Source organism: Phascolarctos cinereus, unplaced genomic scaffold, assembly GCF_003287225.1.
Source record: "Phascolarctos cinereus isolate Bilbo 61053 unplaced genomic scaffold, phaCin_HiC Scaffold_726;HRSCAF=1367, whole genome shotgun sequence".
NCBI classification, from domain to species: Eukaryota; Metazoa; Chordata; class Mammalia; order Diprotodontia; family Phascolarctidae; genus Phascolarctos; species Phascolarctos cinereus.
The window spans coordinates 160,851,691-160,868,354 of NW_027556098.1; positions in this window are offsets into that span (position 1 = coordinate 160,851,691).

Here is a 16,664-nt window from a genome sequence, read left to right on the forward strand (position 1 = left end):
AATAGACAAGTTTTCACAAAGAATTTTATAATAACTCATAAAGTCTCAGAATCTCTAAGTAGTACAAGAACTAATAGGTGATCTAGTTCAGCTTATTCCTCAACAGGATTCTTTTCCTTTCACTCTAGAGTCAGTCATATTGACAAACTTGCAGGAACTCGAAATCAGTGCTCTATCTCTCATCTCCTTAATTCTGCATTGTCTGTTTTGTCTTTCCCCTTTCCCCACCAACACCTGAAATGTTCTCTTCTTTTATCTCTACTTTCTAAAATCTCAAGCTTCCTTCAGAACCCATGTCAAATGCCACCTTGTACAGGTGATCTTTCCTGGTCTTCTCCAGTTGCTAATACCTCCTTCTCTAAAGCTATTTTCCTTTTACTTTTTATTTCCTATAGAACTCCTTAATTCAACATGTCCAAATTGAAACTCATTGTCTTTCCCCAAAAAACCTCCCAACTTCCACCTTTTGGATTCACCAGTCAGGGCACCATGACCATTTCAGACACCCAGACTGCCAACTTCTTCAACTTCTCATTATCCCCTATCATATCTAGTTCCAATTTTCCCTTTGTAATATCTCTTACATGTGATCCCTTAAGGCTTCTGATAGTAGCACTACCCTGGTACAGAACCTCATTTTCTCATTACTGAACTATTACAAAAGCCTACTGGTTGGTCTACTTTGCCCAACTCTGTCCTCAAGCCTCCTTTAAGCTACAAAATTGAGTTTCCTAAAGTGTAGTTCTTAGCATGTCACCCTTCTATTCAATAAACTCCAGTGGCTCCATATTACCTACAGGATGAAAAGGAAAATTCTTTGCTTGGTGTACAAAGCCATTTGTAACCAGCCCCACACCTCTACCTTTTCAATCTTCTTATGCCTTATACCTGTTCCACCAAGTATTCTTCAATCCAATGCTACTAGCTTCTTTCTTATTCCTCTGACAAGATGCTCCATCTCCCAGCACTGGGCATTTCCATAGGCTGATCCTGTGTAAATGGAAAGATGAAACACTCTCCTTCCTAAGTTTTGTTTTTCCTGGCTTCCCTCAAATCCCAGTTCAAATTCCACCTTCTACAGAAGACTTTACTAATCCCTCTTAATTCTAGTGCCTTCACTCTATTTATGATGTCTTATTTGTCATGCATGCATCTGTGTATATTTACATATGTATATAATGCACACATGTAATATAAATGTATATATGTGTGTATACATACACGTGCATATACATGCACATAAACATACATGTGTGTATAAGTATACATGTGTGTATGTGATTGCTTGCTTATTGTCTCCCCTGTTAGACTGTGAGCTTGAGCTCCTCTAGGGCGGGAACTGCCTTGTTTTTATATACCTAACACAACGCTTAGCACAAAGTAGCTGCTTAATAAATGCTATTGATTGATTAGGAGTTTAAGGTTGAATAAGTAGCTCTGAAAGTCATCTTCAGATAGGTAAATTTAAATATATCAGAACTGGTGAGATCACTAAGCAAATTAGAGGTGGAAGAGAAATGGGCCCAGGGTAGAGCCCTGTAGAAAACTCACCATTAGCCAGGATGACCTAGAGGAAGATTCAGCAAAGAGACTGAGGAGTCTCTATAAGAAGACAGCCAGTATCACTGAAGCCCAGAGAGATGTGAGTATAAGAGAAAAGAGTGATCAATGGTGTCAATTGCTTTACAGAAATAAACATGATGACAATGGGGGAAAGGCCATTAGATTTGGCAATTAAGCGACCATTAGTTGACTTTTTCCACATCCTATTTACTAACAAATTATTGAACTCTCTTTTCTGAATAACCCTGGAAAATCAGAATACTGAAAATTTGTCATACATGTTTACTTTGTCCAGATATGTGAACACCTAGCATAGAAACAGTTTCCACTGATATAGATTAGTACCATTTAATCTTAGTTATGTGAGGGCACGGAGGTTAAGTAGCTTGCTTACAGTCACACAGAAATAGTATTTCAGAGGCAGGGCTTGAACTCAACTCTGCCTGACGTTAAGACCAATCCTCTCTCCACTACAGTATGCTACTTCTAAGTCAGACTATTATATGAAGCAAACTTAATAAAGTTATTCATATCTGGAGGTGGAGGGGGTGGGTTAATTAGCTATCTTGATCCTGTGCAACACAGAAAGAAGGTATTATAAAGGAAGAAATGAGTGACAGTGCCTATAAGACAAGCCATATGGATACTAAAGAGGAGACACTTTAGGGGGGAAATGGAGATTAGCATAGGATGCTTATATAAAAAGCTGCTTCTGGAATATTTCAGTTTTCATTGTTACAAAATGGTCCTGTCTAGACAGCACTTGTCAGTCACAGAAATATCTACTCACCTCTAACAACCCTCTCTCTCTCTCTCTCTCTTTCTTTCTCTCTCTCTCTCTCTCTCTCTCTCTCTGTGCCTCTCTCTCGCCCAACACATGTACACACACACACACACACACACACACACACACACACACATGCATAGACATTCCATGCCCATGGAATAATGAAGAATATCCTTTCCTTCAATGGTATATTAAAAGACTCAGGTTTAGCAGAGATCTTTGGAATTCATTTTGGCCCTGAAGGGACTATAACAGCTATTATTTATTTATATAGTATGTTAAGTTTTGCAAATCATTTTACACATGCTATTTTATTACATCATCATAACAACCTTGTGATGTCAATATTAATATTATCTTCATTTTTGCAAAAGAAGACAGTGAAATTGAAAGTTCAATGACTTGCCCAGGATCACATACTTCATAAATATGTATATATGAGGTAAGAATCAAACTAGGTCTTCCTGACCCCAAGTCTGTAACTTTTTTGACTAGACCACCCAGGTGATACACACACACACACACACACACACACACACACGCGTATGTGTGTGTATACATACATATGTATATATATATATATATATATACATATATATATACATATATATATATATATACATATATATATATATATATATACATACATATGTATATATATATATATATACATATATACACACACATATATCTACAAATATATGTAGATATATAGATAGACAGATGTGTGTACATATATGTATATATAACATAACATGTATGGATAATATGCACATATGTGATTTAACACATATTTCTTATATTATATTAAATGAGACTCATGAATATGATATTATAACCTTGGAATAAACAGAATATTAATCCTACCTTGGAAAAAATAAATAGCATCTTTAATTATCTTTGCAGGAATCTCTTTAATTGGAACATGTCCTACACATCAAAGAAAGAGGAAATCATGGGTATGGTATGATTTGAGGAACTTTGGAAAGTGTCTTTGCTCCAAAATCTGTCTCTCTATTCATTAAAACCCATGCTAATTACTTTTTTTGACTAAAGTGTTAAAGGCCCTTTCTAAAATGCAAATGTATGATCTGAGAATAATGCCATAAAACTATTATCAGCCCTCATCATTTTAGGTAAATTATTGCACCTAATAGGCTATCAGAAAAGCCCTAAGAGAACAACAGTTTGATATTTTGTTGGAGACAGGTGAAAGAAAGTGTTGGCACATGGGATCTGACTATGAAGGATATTTCTGATTGAAGTTCTAATCCATTAGCCAGGGCCCTGTATGGAGAAATCTGATGCTCAAAAACATAGGAGAAAATTACAGAGGAGGTAGATTAAAGAGGCAAAATGAAGATCAGGCTAAAATTTACTTGCCTGTTTTTACTCATTCTTGGCCAAGTGAATACTTGTCTTCATCATTGTCCTTTTTCTACTTAATATCCTCCTCCTTCTGCTCCTCTTCCTCCTTCTCTTTCATTCCTTATGGTCATATAGCCTTAAAATCTGTGTTGCAATTTGCTTTCTCACTATTATCAATGGAAAGGTTATTTGGCCCCTTTTGGATCAAGATGTGTATATATACAATACACACATATACACATGCAAATGCAAACACGCAACACGGACCTCCATTTAGGCAAGCCTGCTTGTGCCAGTGAATGAAATTTGGCATTTATTACCACCCCTGTACACAAAAGGCTTGATTAGATGCTATGGAAAGCATAAATATATATATGTCCTCAACTTTCTAGCAGTTGGCCTATTTTATAAAGTGGCAACACTGTAGAACAGAAGTTTTTCACCCTTTAGGTATATGTCAGGGTACCAGTCCTTTTCCATTTGGGATAATTAAAAATGTAGAAGATAGAGCTGGTATCAAAGGGAATTCCATAAGCCCTATGCTAGAATTTAGTTGTGGTAAACTGTGGTTCTGGGGACAGAGCACATGTGTGTTGGTTGGGGGCAGATATAGTGCACCAGGAACAGCTACAGGCCAAAGAAAGAGGAAGGGAAAAGTTGGGTTCCTACATTCTAAATGTCAACTCCACATCAGAAAGAGAAAATCAACCCAAACTCAAACAATAAATATTTTTAGGTGTCCACTATTTGGCAGCTGGGACAGCTAGGTGGTACAGTAGATAGCAGACTGGGCTTAGAATCAGGAAGACTCATCTTTATAATTTTGAATCCAGCCTCAGATATTTAAATCGCTTATTCTTGTTGCCTCAGTTTTCTTATCTGTAAAATGAGTTAGAAAAAGAAATGGTAATCCATTCCAATATCTCTGCCAAAAACGAAACAAAACAAACAAACAAAACCCAAACATACTCAGATGTGGTCACGAAGAGTCAGATACAACTTTAAGGACTGAACAGAAACAACAAAATTTGCCAGCGATTTCAGGATCTTTGCCAAGAAAATCCCAAATGCGGTCATGAAAAGTAAGACATGGGTACAAAACTACTGAACAACCAATTTGTCAGCCATTTAGCTGGATATTCAGGATTCCAGGACAAAAAATGAAAAGTTCTTGCCATCAAAGAGCTTATACTTTATGAGGGAAACATCACACACACAAACATATGTAAATTTATACATGAAAGTAAATACAAGGTAATTTAGTGGTGTTGGGAGCAGGGGAGGCATTAACAAATGGAGAGATCAGGAAAGGTCTAATGTATTATAATTATCATAATCATAATAAACAAGGCAATAATGCCATTAATTATGCTAAACATTTTGCAATTTTTATCTCTTTTGATCCTCACAACAAACTTGGGAGGTACATGCAATTATCATCTCCATTTACAGATGAGAAAACTTAATAGAGGTTAAGTGACTAGCCCAAGGTTTCATATCTAGTTAAGTATTTAAGGCCATATTAGAACTCAAGTCTTCCTGACCTGAGGTTTCTTGTTTGTTTGTTTGTTTGTTTGTTTGGTGAGGCAATTGGGATTAAGTGACTTGCCCAGAGTCACACAGCCAGTAAGTGTTATGTGTCTGAGGTCAGATTTGAACTCAGATCCTCCTGACTCCAGGGCTGGTCCTCTATCCACTGCGCCACCTGAGCTGAGTTTTGAAGAAAGATATTCCAACAGGTGGAGGTAAGGATAGATGGAATTTCATATAGAGTCTAATATGTGCATTCTCATGGAAATGGGAGCTGGACATGCAAGTATAAGGAATGTGAAGCAGAACAGTTTGCCTGGAATATAGGGTGTTTCAAGGAGAGTAAGGCAGAATAAGTCTGGAAAGGTAGACTGGACCTTAAAATGTCAATTAGAGAAGTTGATATTTTATCCTAGAATCAATAGGAAACTCCTAGAGCTTGTTGAGTCAAGGAGTGGCATGATCCAACCTGTATTTTAAGACTATTGTTATGGCAACTGTTAACAAGGATGGATTAGAAAGGAAAGAAATCTGAGGCAGGGATACCAATTAGGAGGTGATTACAATAGTTCAGGAGAGAAGTGATAAAAGCCTGAAACAGGCAAGTGATTGTATAAATATGAAGAAAGGGATCAATGTGAGATATGGTCATGGAGATAGAAATGGCATGAATTAGTAATAGATTAGTCACATAGGTTAAGCTGGAGTAAGGAGGAAAGGGTAACTGAAGTTATGAATCTAGATGACAAAAAAGTCATGAAATCACTAGAAGCAGGAAAATTTGCAAAGGATGGGGTGTTAAGGCAGGCAAAAAAAGTGCCATACAATCTCTGAGATGACAATAGCTACTGAAAGCAATAGAGGACTAGAGGAAGAGTAGTAGATCTGATTCTTATTGAACTGGAATCAGATTTAGGTAAAGATGGACACAGATGAATGAAGATAAATGTAACTTTTTTGAAATTTTTTAAATTAAATGGATCACACAATTTTGGGAGCAACAAGATACACAACTTTTATGGAATATATGTTGGCCTATTGTACTATTCTCATATAGGACTTAAATTCTCAGAGTTTCAGATGTGACTTGATGTTCTACACTTCACTATCCCAACCAGTTACTAAATTGTATTAACAGCTGTGTTATAAAAGGGTTATAGCAGAACTACCTAGAAACTTCTGTAGATTACCAGACCTTCTGTGAAGACACATCTTCAGAGCTGCCATCAACACAAACCTAGTTTAGAACAGGACTATGAGAAATTGTTTCCAGGAAACACATAGACACCCAAGATATCTGAAACTCAACTGGAAATTAAAAGCATATTGGGAGAAGGGTATTAGGGTAGAAAGGCACTTAATCATTGTATTACCTGGAGGATACATAAATTCTACCTTTCCCATGTGCCATTCTCCATACAAGGCTAGTTTAGGGAAGAGAACTGCCTCCAATAGATTTTTGTCTATGCAGCAACCCTATTCCTGTCTAACTATCACAACATATGGATTGAGAAGGCATGAGAGACTCATCACCTTTTTCTGGGACATTTGTAATAGTTAACCAGTAGTCAAAATTAAACCTTTCATAGCTGGCCATCTATAAAATGTTGAACCATGTAATTGTTACTTTAATTCCAATGGATGCTGATCATGCCTAATTATATCAACCTGATCTACAGAGAGTAATTCAATGGAGACAGAGTTCCATGTAATTAGGAGAGGGGAGGTATATGAAATTGAAAACTGATACCCCACTTCATTCTATATTTTTTTGTTAATTATTGATTGGGAATTGTATCCTAATTAATGGAATCAGTATTTATGAATTAGGTTGATTTAAAGAATAGCTTGGGGCAGAGCCAAGATGGTGGAGTGAAAGCAGCAACTTGCTTGAGCTCTCCCCCAAAACCCTCCAAATAACTATTAAAAAATGGCTCTAAACAAATTCTAAAGCAGCAGAACCAACAAAAAGACAGAGTGAAACAAATTTCCAGCCCAAGACAACCTGGATGATTGATCAGAAAGGCATATTGCACTGGGCTGGCAGAGGAGTGCAGTGTGGCATGGGCAGGCAGGTTGCAGCAAAACTGGAGCAGGCCTCAGAGGACTGAATCACGGGCAGCTGTTGTGGTTTCCAGACTCCTCAATCCATGAATGCCAAAGACAACTTAGAAAGTCAGTGGGAAAAGTCCGTTTCTGCGGTGCTGAGAGGAACATGGGCTCTCAGATCTAGTCCCCTGAGAGCATAGCCCTGGGCAGGCAGCTACCTCCTGAGCTTCCGGCCTACAGACTGAGGGAGAATCCAGTGGCTGATCAGAAGGGGATTGCAGGGATCTCTCAGGTGCTGGTGCTGAGGCAAGAATCTCTTGCTTTGCCCTTGCTTGGATCTGGGTCACAGTTCTGGGTGGGGGTCCTGAGGTGAGGAGGAGCACTGGCATGGTGGAGCTTGTTTCAGGACAGAAAGGAGTGCTTGTGTTCACTAATAGGCCACAGCACAGGCCAGGAAAGGAGTAAACACCTCACCCCTTATCATACCACCTTGCAAGAACTGAAAATTTACAAGTCACTATAAGTATCTCTGAAAACAGCTGTATAAACTCCCAAAGCTTGGGACAGTACATCCTCCACATTGGAAGCAGACTCTTACCTTAACAAAGAGTTTAAAACTCAAATAATTGGCCGGGATCATGAGAAAGCAGCACAATTATTATCTTACTTTGGTGACAAAGAAGATCAAAATAAACAACCAGAAGTACAAAGCCTCCAAGAAAAATATGAATCAGTCCCAGGCATTGGAACGGCTCAAAAAGAATTTTGAGAAGCAAGTAAGAGAAGTAGAGGAAAAATTGGGAAGAGAAATGAGAGTGATGCAAGAAAATCATGAAAAACAAGTCCACAGCTTGCTAAAGGAGACCCAAAAAAATAACACCTTAAAAAATAGCCTAACCCAAATGGCAAAAGAGGTCCAAAAAGCCAATGAGGAGAAAAATGCCCTAAAAAGAAAAATTGGCCAAATGGAAAAGGAAGTACAAAAGATTACTGAAGAAAATACTTCCTTAAAAATTAGAATAGAGCAATTGGAAGCTAGTGACTTTATGAGACAGCAAGACACTATAAAACAAATCCAAAAGAATGAAGGAATTGAAGACAATGTGAAATATCTCATCAGAAAAACAACTGACCTGGAAAATAGATTCCGGAGAGAGAATTTAAAAATTATTGGGCTATCTGAAAGCCATGATCAAAAAAAGACCCTAGACATCATCTTTCAAGAAATTATCAAGGAAAACTGCCCTGATATAGTAGAACCAGAGGGCAAAATAGAAATTGAAAGAATCCACTGATCTCCTCCTGAAAGAGATCCCTGAAGGAAAACTCCTAGAAATATTGTGGCCAAATTCCAGGGTTTCCAGGTCAAGGAGAAAATGTTACAGGCTGCCAGAAAGAAACAATTCAAGTATTGCAGAAACACAATCAGGATAACACAGAATTTAGCAGATGCTACATTAAAGGACCACAGAGCATGAAATATAATATTCCAGAGGACAAAGGAGATAGGATTACAACCAAGAATCACCTACACAGCAAAACTGAGTATAATCCTTCAGGGGAAAAAATGGTCATTCAGTGAAATAGAGGACTTTCAAGCATTCTTGATGAAAACACCAGAGCTGAATAGAAAATTTGACTTTCAAATACAAGACTCAGGTGGAACATGAAGAGGTAAACAGGAAAGAGAAATCATAAGAGACTTATTAAGGTTGAACTGTTTACATTCCTGAATGGAAAGGTGATATTTATAACTCATGAGACCTTCGTCAGTATTAGGGTAGTTGGAAGAAAAAAAATTATATGTATGTATGGATAGATAGACAGATAGATAGATAGATAGATAGATAGATAGATAGATAGATAGATAGATAGGTGGCACAGGGTGAGTTGAAGATTTAGGGGTCATATCTGGAGAATGAAATTAAAGGATGAGAGAGGATTATATTTGGAGAAGAAGAAACAGTGAGATGGAATGGGGTAAATTATCTCACAAAAAAAAAAAGAAAAGGCTCTTACAGTGGAGGGGAAATGGGGGAAGGTGAGAGGGAATGAGTGAATCTTATTCTCATAGGTTTTGGCTTATGGAGGGAATAACATGCACATTCAATTGGGTATGGAAATCTGTCTTACCCTATGGGAAAATACGGAGAGAAGGGGACAATAAAGCAGGGGGATGATAGAGAGGAGGGCAGATTGGGAAAGGGGATAATCAGACGCAAATACTTCTGAGGAGGGACAGGGTCAAAAGAATAGAATAGAATAAGAAAGAATAGAAAAAAAGAATAGAAATAAGAGAGAATAGAATAAATGGGAAGGTGGGACAGGATTAAGGGAAATAGAGTTAGTTTTTCACAGCATGTCTACTATGGAAGTTTTTTGCATAACTGCACATGTATAACCTATATTCAGTTGCTTGCCTTTTCAATGAGGGTGGGTGAGGAGGGAGGAAGGAAGAAAATTTGAAACCTAAAGTTTTAAAAGCATATGTTTAAACAATGTTTTCACATGCCACTGGGAAATAAGAAATACAGGAAGTGGGGTACAGAAATCTATCCTGCCCTACAGGAAAATAGAAGGGGAAGGGAATAAAAGAAAGGGGGGGGAGAGATAGAAGGGAGGACAGACTAAGGGAAGGGATATTCAGAATACATGCCATCTTGGGGTGGGGGAGGGGCGAGATGGGGTAAAAATTTGGAACTCAAAATCTTGTGGAAGTAAATATTAAAAACTAAAAACAAATAAATTTATATTTAAAAAAACAAAACCAAAAAAAAAACCCCAAAAAGGATAGCTTGACTGAACATTAGAAGGTCTGACTTCCTGATAAAAGCATAACTTCTTTATTTTTCTTCAATACAGCTTGGACCCATGTCCTGGATGGGATTAGAAGGGGGATAAACCCTGGGAATCATAAGATGGTCTGCCTGGCCATAAGCCATGTGTTGTTAACATAGAACTTTACAAAGAGTGATGATTAATTCTGTGTTTTTCCCGTACTTATGGATCCTGAAAATCCCCTCCTGGAAATCAGGTTACATATAAGCTCACCCTACATCTGAAAGCCTGACAGTTACTTATTTCATATATGTTTTCATTGATGATACCCTAAATGTAAGCATAACATCTGTGCTGTTGGAGGTAGTGGCCACATTCTCACACATATTTTTACAGAAATAAGTCCAGAATATGGCACAAAGTTTGACCAACAGCCCAATGAATGACTCCATTTAATATATACAATTTGGACATGTACAGTGATCTAGAGCCAAAAGTGAAAAGGAAGTGGATGAAAAGATATGTCTAAATTACAACTGAAAAATTATGTAGTGGTTGGCTGAATGATCCTAATGTTGTTATTTCCTTCAAAGCCCTTCTTTTGAACACTAATATCCTCCTGGTGAGACCATATGGTATCATGTCAATAATCATCCTTCCAGTAAGAAAACCTATAAACCCAGTGAAGTGTTATCTTTGAATCTTAGTGATCCATTCCTGAGTTCCACAGACTGTTCCCTCTTCACTATCAAATAACAGCTATCTGAGTGCACACAGTATCAGCAAAATCTCAGGGCTGGTGCCTACACATTTCTTATCTTGTGTGCTAAATTTCTAGTAAAGAATTATTTCATAAATTATAGTTCAATTTTAGTGTGCCTACTCTGAGGTTAAAGTTTTTTCAGGACAGAAGAAAACATACTCTATCCTACCTTTTTGTCGGCAGGAGAGCATATTGTTAGGTCTGGATCAGTAGTACAAGGAATCGCCTGAACTGGTAGCATTATTTGAATTCTATTGGGCTGTAACCAATTATAATTTTTTACATAATTATAATTGTAAATACTGCAAATATGAATACACGGGACCAATTAAAAGGATTCATTGTTTACACTAATAGGGACCTAGTAGAAAGGACATCAAATTGGCAGTCATTATCTTATGTTTGAATCCAAGGAATCTTGGAGAATTAGGGGGAGTGAATATTCTATGTTTTGCTGTTAACCAACAAATGGGGTGAATAGTGAATTTCCCATAATAAGTGTATAGCTGTATGAACTAGCTGCCTGCAATTTATTCATCTGTTTAGGCCCAAATGAACTACATTTTAGGATAACAAAAAAAAAATGGCAAATGTATTTTCTGAGTCACTGATAATGACCTATAAAGGATCACTTAGAATGCCACTGACCTGGAGCAGGGAAAGTGTCCTTATTTTGAAAAGAAAAGAGTGCAATATGCAAACTACAGAATTATGAGTTTGATTTCTACAATGTATTACTTTTAAAATAAGTTTTCATTAATATATTTTATTTTTAATCTCTTACTTTTCTCAGTATACCCCTCCCTCCCTCCCTTCCTCATTTACCTCCTAAAAAGTTGTCACCTATAACAGAGAATTCTTTTTTAAAAAGGCAAAAAAAAATTGTGGCTTCTCCTGTTTATTATTTGGGACCCAATTTGGTCACCATAATTTGAAAGCATTCAGTTTTGATTGCCTTCTTGCTGTTATTTGTATTTGCATTGGTTTAGTCATTAAGCATGGGGCTTTTCTCTTTTGGCTTAATTTACTTTATATCAGTATATTTACCTTTCCATGTTTCCTTCTATTCCTAATGCATATTTCTCATAAATCAATGATATTCCCATATTAAACCAGTTTAACCACTCAACAATCAATGGGTATTTACTTTGTTTCCAGTTCTTTGTTAAGAAGGGGTTGGGAAAGAATCCTCTGATAAATATTTTGGTGTATGTGGGCCTTTCTTTTAGAATCTATTGTTGGAAAGATAGATTGTGAGAAATTGGAAGGAGAAGTAGTCATCACTAAGACTTAGGATGCCATCTTCAAGAACAGTCCATGCCAGACTGAAAATACTTCATTTTTCAATAGGATTGCTGAATGTTAGATAAAGGGATTGTTGTAATCATAGATTACCTAGATTTCAGGAAAGTTTTTTTTTTCCCAGAGGCCCTTATCTTCACTACATACAAAATGCAAAGCTACAAGACAGAAGAAATCCAGAAAGTCATCAAAAGGTCACATTACCTTGGAAAAACCTCTTGACAAGGACATCCCACGAAACTATCATTTGCCCCCTGTGTTTCAAAATTTATGTTAATTTGGATCAAGGCAAAAATAATAGATTGCAGTTTACATGAAGTTTTATGGATAACTAATACTCTGGATGATAGAATCAGGATGAGAAAAATAACCATTTAGAACTGTGGAATGAATTAAATTCAATGAAATTTAAAATGAATAAATGTAAAGTTCTACAATGAGGTTAAAAATTAACAAAATCGTTACAGCATGGAGGAACTGTGGCTAAAAGAACTATATAAAGAACATGGGACTTTAGAGGATTTAAAATTTATATGAGTAAAAAACAAAGACATAATAGCCAAAACCAAAATGAACATGATAAAATGATGCATTAAAAAGAAACTCTTGTCAAGGAAGATGAGAATTCAGCTACACATACTTACACAACAACTAGAATAATAGGTTCTATTCTGAGTGCAATCTTTTAGGATGGATACTGACATACTGTAGATATTAGGCTCCCATACCTTGGCCTCAGAGTGCAGAACTACCTTTGAGTTTTCTTCATTATGTGTCTTACTAGCAAGTCATTTGAATTACCAGTGCATCAATTTCCTTATCCTTGAAAAAGGAATAATTCTACTGGAGATATCTTCTTCACAGTATTGCTGTGAGGAAAACCCTTTATAAAGCACTGTACAAGTATGTGCTATTATCATTGCTGTCGGTCAGTCGTTTCAGTTGTTTCCTACTGTCCATGACCCCATTTGGGGTTTTCTTGGCAAATATACTGTAGTGGCTTGTTATTCCCTTCTTCAGCTCATTTACAGATGGGGAAACTGAGGTAAACAGGGTTAAGTGACCTACCCAGGGGCACACAGTTAGTAAGTGTTTGAGGGCAGATTTGAACTCAGGAAGATGAGTCTTCCTGAATTCAAGCCTGGTACTTTACTCACTGAACCACCTAGTTATTCTGCTATTATCATTAGTGCCCCCTAATGATTTCACATGGTGTTAGGCATAATGTTGGCTCTTAATAATTATTTACAATGGAAAAGGTCCAGGCACTGTCCCCTTATTCAGTCCCTCATAGCTGGTTCATCTTCTTTCCTAATCCTGAGTATCCCAAAACTTTATGATCTTATATTAAATGGTGAGTTATAGCTCCTCAGGTGCTTTAAATATTAGATTGAATCTTCTCTATTGCTAATACAAATGATGGTATGAAAATATTTTTAAATGGCTTCAAAAAACTGAAATCATCCAAGAACTGAGACATTCTCTTGGTCCTTTGTATTTAAAATGTAGGCAGAGACCCATCAACACAAAGGAAAATAACAGACACTAAAAGTTTTGTCTTGATTAGGGTCGTTACCTTTCAGTGTTTATTAAAATCGAGTTCCAATACGTTAATTTTACTTAAACTCATATATCCAAGTGCCTTTCATAGCTTTCGACAAGAGTATCTATTGCTTCTTTTAATACAAATGCTTACCCAGCTTTGCTGAGCTAAATCTTGTCAGTTTTCTATTAAACATCCCCTTCCTTAGCATAACTCATTACACACACTATGCTTACTATAATTTATAGATGCCCATACCTCTAGGAAGAGAGTGACCTCTGCCAATACCACATAAATAAAGCATAAGCCTGCTAGGGTTTTCAAATCAGAGAAATGAGATTCTTTCAGAGCTTGTATAGAAAGAACAACAGATTATAGATTTGTTTATTAAAGCTAAAATACTTTGAATAACATCACTGCTTCCAACATATTGTCCATAATAACAAAGTCGGTGCCCAGAGTAAAAACTGGGGAGAGAAAGAATGCACATTTGAGTATTATAAAGAAATATCTCCAGTGGTTTATGCTGGGAGAAAGTCAATAAAAGTTCAAAGCATAATGGTCTACTAAATCTCAATTACTCTTTGAGGTCCCATTAAAACTATTATGTAGTTTCATTGTGCTGGGAAAAAAAAAAACATATTGATGGAGCTATTTTGGACTCTGCGGTAGCCTTTACCTAGTGTAGTAGAGTTTGAAGAAGACTAAAAGCAATTCTGTATTATAAGTCATTTCTAAGGGCTTTATCTCATAGAAGCATCTTCCCTGAGTTAGAATTAAATATCAAAAATTTACAAGAAATACTTTCAAGCAATGACATTTATATCAGGAACACCAAGAGATTTATATTCAACTATAATAAATTTGAAATTGATTGAAATCAAAATTATAATTGCTATTTAAACTATAAGCTCTTAGTGGTGTTCTCTCCTTATCATAGTAATAAGCACAAATATGAGAAGCTGAATACCTTACCTTCAGAAAATCTCATGTCCCTATTTGCATTAAAGCCAGGCTTGCATTTCTAGAAAGATCAGGATGATGTTAATGGAAAGAAGTAAATGAGAGGGAAGAACTATGGTGGGAGTGCAGACATTTCTCAAAGTTAAGCAGTGCAGTGGATAAAGCGCGAGGCCTAGAGTCAGAAAGATATGGGCTCAAATCTGGCCTCAAACACTTCCTAGCTAGATGACCCTGGGCAAGTCATTTAAGCCTGTTTGCCTCATTTTCTTCAGATGAGGAAATGAGTAAAATGAGCTGGAGAAGAAAAGGGCACACCACTTCAGTTACCTTTGCCAAGAAAACCCCAAAAAGGGTCATGAAGATTAGAACATGACTGAAAATGACTAAACAACAAAAGCGAGGAGTCACTTCTATTTAAATACCCTTTGGTGTCCTTAGGTTTGTATTGTTTGTTCTTAAAGCAAAACAAAAAAAACACTGGGCCAGCTAGAACTTGGAGACATCAGCCAGCTAAAAATGGAAGTCAATTAAAAAAAAAAGGTTCTTGTGCCTTGATTCTTTGCCTACATCATAGGCATCATCTGTAAATGTAGATATTGACAGAATTGACTGAATTTTACAGCTTTCATTCAGATCTTTAGAAACATGTAACTAATAATTCCAGCTCCCCCCAGAAAGCCAGCTTTCATTTCCCTAGAAATCCAAAGAGAACAGAGTTCATGGCATACTTTCTTATGGTGTTGCAACATCAGACAACTTAAATAGCCAGTGGAAAATGATAAATTCAGCCAATTTGTTGTTTGACTAATGGGTCCAAACAATTGCCTCAACTGATTGTTTTATCAGTTTTCAGAATTAACTGTTGACTTTTAACATGCTTTTTAGACAAAGAATTTGGGACCAAATATGCTTACTTGAACATTAGCTTCCCTGCTATAATTTACCCTTAAATTCCTTCCTGTCCTTTCTCAGCAGGAACAGAAAGTATCTTCTTTTTATCATCATTTGATGTTTCTATGACCCACAGATTGTGTTGTTCCATCATTTTATTCATGTCTTACTCTTTGTGAGATTTTCTTTGCAGAGATTCTGGAGAGGTTTGCCAGGTCCCTCTCCAGCTCATTTTGTAGATGAAGAACTAAAGTAAACAGGAATAAATGACTTGCCTAGTGTCACACAACTAGTGTCAGAGGTCAGATTTACACTCACAAAAATAAGTCTTTCTGACTTCAGGCCTGGCACTCTACCCACTGAGCCACCTAGCTGCCTTGTAGATTGGGTAGATAGGTCAAGATGTCAGTATTACCATCAAAGACCATTTAATCACCTTGACTAATTCCTTGATGTTTTGGGGAATCTATGCCATGTGAGGTGAATACAAACTGTCTACACAATGACAAAGCATTAGATAAAATTAAAAAAAAAACTTTTAGCAAATCTGAATGTTTGGCCTATACATAGCCAACAATTTAAATATGTGGCAAGTTCCAAAATACAATTACATAAAATGTCAAACGAACTCTTCATTTCAGTATGTGCATGAGGGTGACAGGACAGGGATTAATCAAGCTGGCTGTGTGCTACCATTTAAAGCAAACAACCGGATAACAGGAATTGTGGGAAAAATGTTGATGTGACTGCTGTATTTCTTCTGTAGCCAGTAACTTTGGTTTTCTATAAGCATAGCCGAATATAAATTGAATTCCCTTTCAAAGTATTTAGTGTACATAAGTCTTGAGCTTATGGGGTTATTTGAAATTTTGTTTAGTGACTGAAGATTTAAGCCTTTAAACTACATACTTTTTTTTTTACCTTCTTCTGATATAGTAAAATGTAGAGTAGGCATATCTACCTGTGCAAGCAGTGAGAAGCTGAAATACCACAGTATGTTGGTTTTATTAGTTAAGACTTTGTCTTCCTGAAAATGTCTGTTTTGTAATACATTTCAGTTCAATTCAACTAATTTTGATTCTACAGAAAAACGTATTGATTTATTTACATGGGCAGACTTCCCACAC